The sequence below is a fragment of the Ipomoea nil genome, unplaced genomic scaffold, assembly GCF_001879475.1.
Source record: "Ipomoea nil cultivar Tokyo-kokei standard unplaced genomic scaffold, Asagao_1.1 scaffold2939, whole genome shotgun sequence".
Classification (NCBI taxonomy): domain Eukaryota; kingdom Viridiplantae; phylum Streptophyta; class Magnoliopsida; order Solanales; family Convolvulaceae; genus Ipomoea; species Ipomoea nil.
In genome coordinates, this window is record NW_017619367.1 from 1 (window position 1) to 6,422 (window position 6,422).

Sequence of the window (6,422 nt, forward strand, 5' to 3'; positions counted from 1 at the left end):
TGAGGGAGATGGGGCGGTATTTCAACGGCCGTGGGTAGGTGTCGGGTCTCCAGCCCCACTGACCTCTTTTTCACACACACTTACCGCCCCAGGTAACGTTGTGGAACCGAAATCATTGCTAGACCACTTACCATGCCAATTAACGGCAACCGTAGACAATTAACGAATCAAAACAAGAATACCGAACGCACATATACTATCTTCTTTTCTAAATATAATCAACCCCAAACATTGCGATTTCCCCACCATAAACTAAGAATAAATCAACGTATACAACTAGGTTACAATTACTTTATATCAACAAGAATACCGGTTCGTCTTCTAATTAAAAAGATTCGGTACAAATAACCAATAAGCATTAAGAAGGTCCATACAATAATCAAGAACGACATTAAATCACAATGACCACAAACTCAGAACCACATTGAAGAACACGCTTATTCAAGAATCCCCAATATCTAAGATTCACGACCATGAATAATCGCATCAATCATCAATAATAGTATCACAAGTCACCAAACACATAATATGGGAATCCGACGGCGGGAAATCATAGCTATCAAATAGGTTTGTTGAGAGCATCGGTTACTCTTAGCTTAATTAAATTCCTTGGCCTTATGAACGTCTCTTTAAGCTTTCTTGACTTTCTTGATTCTCATAGGGATTCCTGGAGCTCTTGGAGGTGGGCGTTTTCTGGGGGGTTTCTAGGTGGCCATCTAACTCCCTAATTTATGATATTTAAGGTGCTCCTGTTAGGACAATATTATGGGCTTGCTCAATTCATTTCTTTGACTAAGGATTGGGTTTAGGGATAAGGGCTCGTGGCTATCTGTGTGCCTTTTCCTAATAATTATTAGCATTTACATTCTTTCTTTTGGGCTAATGTGATCAACGATTTAATTGATCTTAAGTTCGGTAACACGGAGTAGTTACACATATAGCGCTAACATTATCGCCGCCGCTAGCATCCTGCCTTCTATCGCAACACGACTAGGGTTGATCGCACCAATACCGATAGACCGCAGCCTCACATACGTTGATTGCAAACCAAAACGGTGGAGCGTCATGCTCCAAAAGTGTACTTTCTGATCACCAACCAGATTAGTAACCGTCACTCAGTAAACTTTTACTCCAACGCAATGGTTGGACCGCAGCCCTATAATATATTTATAACCCTGACCTGATCGCACTGGCCTAGGTTAATAACAGTTGGTCATTGGCCTTCTCACCCATCTCAACTGCCCGTATAGGCAATTGATCGCAACCAATTGTGCATATCAATGCACATCAAGTAAAAAATCACATAGCAAGCACATCAACCCAATTATCATATTGAGACATGGAGAGAAAACGTATAATAACGTTACTCAGAGGCATCCAACATACTGATGGAATATCTTAAGGGTTCCAACATCTTTCGGCACTAGTCAACGGGATACCGAATTCAACTAGCATGCAATATATGACTGCTTTTATCCTACAATGGTACTCGAAACATCAAACTAGACTAGACAGATAAACGGAGTCCGTTGGACACCACGAGGGTCGGGGAAACATCAAACGGGAAAACCACCCCCACTTGGAATTTCAGCGGGTGGCCAGCGGGTGGCAGGACCACCCGCACGCCGCGAGATGCTGAAGCGGGTCTCCGCGGGCATCGCTAGGCCGCCTTGCTGCCCGCTGCGCGACGCCCTTAGGGCAGCGGTAGTGGTGGGTTCGCCTACCCCACCTACCCCCCACTGACTCTTTCAATACTGGTCTCAGGATCTTTGTGGAACCCGAAACCATGATTTAGACACTTTTAAACGCAAACGACGCACACCATGTAGTCAAATAACCGATCAAAATCAAACATCGTGCATTGAACATATCCTAACATGACTTCTAAAGTAATCAACACCCGAACTGCGATTCCCACCCAAATATAACAAAATATCACAATACGAAATCCATGATTAACCTAGGGCTCTAATCATATTAAATCACAAAATCATACTTTACTCATTGAAAATCAAAACATCAGAATTTATCAAGATCAACACAAACAATTATCAAGAATCCTCTTTAATAATCATTCAAATTATCAAGATCAACACATAAAGATCATCTCATCAACATTCAAGATCCATATCATAATCATCATAAAAGATTTATCAAGAAAACGCAAGATAGAAGGAGCCAAAGAAAAAATTATGCAAGATAATAGGTTTTGTTGAACATGGGTTACTCTTACCTTAATTAAATCCTTGCTATAATGTCTTTCTCTAAGATCTCCTCTTCTGATTTCTCCTAGGGGAAATATTCTTGGATACTTGTGTGGTGAAAGCTCCTAGTGTGGATTCTACGTCTCCTATAGTCCTTATATATATCAAGAGTCCTATTTAGCGTCTAAGATGTATGTGTGTTACTAATTTAGATATTTCTTATGAACTAAGGGTTTGCTTAGGATAAAGTCCATGTCTATGGTGGACCCTTCCTAAATAATTAAGAGGAATTATTCTCTTGTTAAGCGGTTAAGTAATTAAAATAATTATTTGTGTTAGAGGTCATAACACGGGGTGTTACACAAGGTACTGCCTGGTGAACCCCTGGCGGTTTGATTCACTGCGGGGAGAGGACACAAATCCTTCCAGTGCACTCAACCCCCAAACACGCGCCCTACAGTCATGGGCCAACAATGTGACGCAAGCAACCAAGGGAGTTACGGTACCCCCGGAAAGGTATTCTTCATGAGCCGCACCCAGGCTGATCTTGAAATCGAGGGCAACTTCGACACGGAAAACGTGGCCCTAGGAAACGAGGATCCCGCAAATAAATCAGAAGAAAATCAAGGAGAATAATTCTGCTTAAGATGATCTGTGAACCCCTGTAAACCACCCCCTTAGTGAAATCACTTGTTTAGTTTAGTTATTTAGAAATTTTTATAAATAAAAGGCAAAGTCAATTTAATTAGCGCGAGAAGGAGGACTAACATTCCCCATAGATCCGCAAGTCACAAAATCCAACACACGGTGGAGGCGAAAGTCCGACATGGGGATCCGGTCAAACCACTTGCCACTTTGAGTCAAAAGAATGATAGGAAAAACCCAAGGGAAGCACGATAAAAAGGACTAATGCTACAAATGGAAACGAAACCTTGAACCTCTCACTTACAAAACTAAAGCCTTAACCATTCGCCACGAGTGTTTCTTGAAACCTCAAGGGAACACTCCCTTCTTAAACCCCTCCAAATCCCAAAAACCCATAAAATCCCCAAATCAAAAACCCTTATTCTTCCCCTTCCTCCCACACACTCTCCATCTCTCACTCCCCCTCTCTCTCCTCTCCATGCCGCCGGCACCCCCGAGAAGCACCACGATCGCACACCCCGCCAGCAGCCACCACCAACGACCACCGTCGACCACCAGGTCACCACCACCGATCATGCGCCTGTCGTCGCCGCCTCGTAAGCTGCCCACGACGAGACTGCCTGCCTGCCACCATTCGTCTCCCGTCGAACGCCCTGCCAACCCACACTGCCGCACACCGCCTCCGACCCCACCAAGGCCTACCGAGCTCTCGCCGCCGACCCCGGGTCACCACCGAAGCCGAGCCCCGCTGCCACACTCGTCACCGGAGTCCCGTCGGAAAACATCGCCGGAAAACACCACTTCTTGGAAAATCTCACAATGTCGAAAAAGCCCGTTGGTACCCGAACCCCGGAATGGAACAACACCGACTACATGGTGATCGAAGGTATAGCCCTTGAACCCGACCAATTCTCTCCAGAGTTGGTCGATATGCTTAATTTCCAAGGGCTTTTGGATACCTATCTCACGATTAAAGGAGATACGTACCCCGAGTTGGTGAAGGAATTCTATTGCCACTTGATAGCCACCAACGGGGGGACAAGTTGGAAGTCACCTCCAAGGTCCGGGGTAAAGAAATAGTGCTCTCCGAGGGCCGCTTGGCCAAACTCCTGAAACTGACCACCACGGGTGTGTTAGACTATGACCGAAAGGCATGGATTGGTACCCAAGGCACGGGGTACAATGATTACCTTGGGTACCTACTAGGAAAAGAATATGGCTTCACTTCGGCCACCCAGCCAAACAGGAAATGGCTAACCGCCGAACAAAAGTTGCTAGTCATGATTGTAACTGACAGCTTGTTGCCCACGAACTACAAGAGCAAGGACGTGGGGAGCTTAGAGTTCACCTTTGCCTATTTCCTTAAGCATAAGGTCAAGTTCAATTTGCCCGCCCTTATGTTGAAGCACATGGAATTCTGCAAATCTAGCAATCGGCTCAGCTTGCCCAACGGAATGATCCTAAGTTGGATCATGGAAAGAAAAGGGGTGGACTTAAGCCACACGGAAGCCAAAGCCGTGAGTGGGATGGTTTTCAATGCCCAGAACCTCCGCCGCAATAACATCTATCCTGTCGGAGAGGGACAATACATCACCCTCGAGGAGGTTTGCCTGAAACCCACGGAAGAACGATGGGAGTTGGTTGACCAATTGGAAATCTCCAACAAGAAGCTGAGACGGGCAATGCAAGAATGTGGGGAACAAGAGGAACAAAAAGAAAACAGCGAGCCTAACCCACATGCACCCGCACAAGAAATAGGGAACACGGAAGGCCAAGATGAAAGGTTCGTCAATAAGCGCATCCTCGCGCAACTCACCCGGCATAACCGAATCATGGATGAAGGGTTCTCATCCCTAATCCTCGCAACACACTTATTAGATCGGAGAGTGGTGGAAATCGAGACCAAGTTGGGCACGTGCGGGGCGTCAAGCTCAGGAGCAGGAAACCAAGGTAGACCCAAACATTCCAAACACCACCTCACCAAGTTCCACTCTAACCCCAGCAAACGACACGTGGAGCCACATTTCCTAAATTCAGGATGCCAAATACGTGACGTCCAGGGGTGAAAGAATGGATCCAAACTAATTATTTAATTACTTACCCTTAAAAGAGAATTGAATTCCCTTAATTAATTAGGAAGGGTCCACCATAGACCATGGACCCTTATTCGTAAACCAAACCCTTAGTCCTATAAGGAATAGAATAAGTAAATCCCTACCATTCAGATCCCAGTTAGGACGCTTAGATATACATATATAAGGACATAGGTGGCACCTAGAATTCACACCACAATAGATTCCACCACACAAGAATTCCCAAGAATTCTCCTATCACGAAACGTAGGAGATATCAAGAAGAGGAGATCTTAGAGAAAGAACCTTAGTAGCCAAGGATTCTAAGTAAGGCTAAGAGGTAACCCATATCTCAACAAAACCTATTTTCCTTGCTATAATCTTCTTCTTTGCCTCCTTTGATATGCAATTCCATGTTTGTGTCTTGATGAGGCTTTTATGATGATTATGAGATAATCTTGATGTTGATGAGATGATCTTGATATTTACGTGATCTTAATAATCTTGATGTTTATGAGGTGATCTTGATATTTATGTGTTGATCTTGATAATCTTGATGTTCTTGATTTTAATATGACTAGAGCCCTAGGGTTAAATCGTGGATTTTGTATCGTGATATTCCTGGTATGTTTGGGCGGGATTTTGCATGTTCGGGTATTGAGTCTTGATTATGTTTAGAAGTCGTGTTAGGATGTATTTAATGTGATTCTTGATTTTAATCCATTACTTGATTACGTGCTTTCGTCATTTGTGTTTAAATGTGTCTGGACATGGTTTCGGATACCACGAAAGATCCCGGGACTGAATTATTACATAAGAGTCAGTGGGGGGTAGGTGGGGGCAGGGGTACCCGCTGCCCCAATAAGCCGCCCGGCAGCGGGCAGGCCAAACATTTATGTTTAGTTATGCTCTATTTCAGGATTTAATGATAATATTGCCTTTATTTCATAATTATTCAAAGTTTTAAATTCTAGGGGTATTACACCTCTCCTAGCCCCGCCGCTAGGACCATTGCAGGCCTCCTGTGCAGTAGCCGGGCCCTTATGGCTCAGCTACGTGTTATTCCGGACCAGGTGTCACGGCCCTTGTGGCTCGGTACCTTAGGTTTGCCTTGACGCACGTTTTGGCTTTTGATTTCGTTGAATTTGGATTAGAAATGAGCATGTTATGATGGATTTAGTGATGAATTTGCGTCACTGTAGTATGAATTGAGTTAATTGCCTTTGGAAATTACTGTGTGTTATCTCCCTAATGCTAGTTGTGTATCAAATAGAGAAGCGTGAACACTATGTGTTAAGTTTGGATAGAAAAGCATGCCAACAAATGTTTATTTGATTGGTTGAGTTGTCTGCTATTGTTTAGCATTATTGAAAGGGTACAAAGCATGTTCAAATTGAAGGCTAAGCAACAGTAATGAGTTCTTGAAGCAACTTGAGTTCCAATAGCATGTTAAATACTTGTTAAGTGTTTATTAAACTGAATTGTTAAGTTTTGTGTAGCA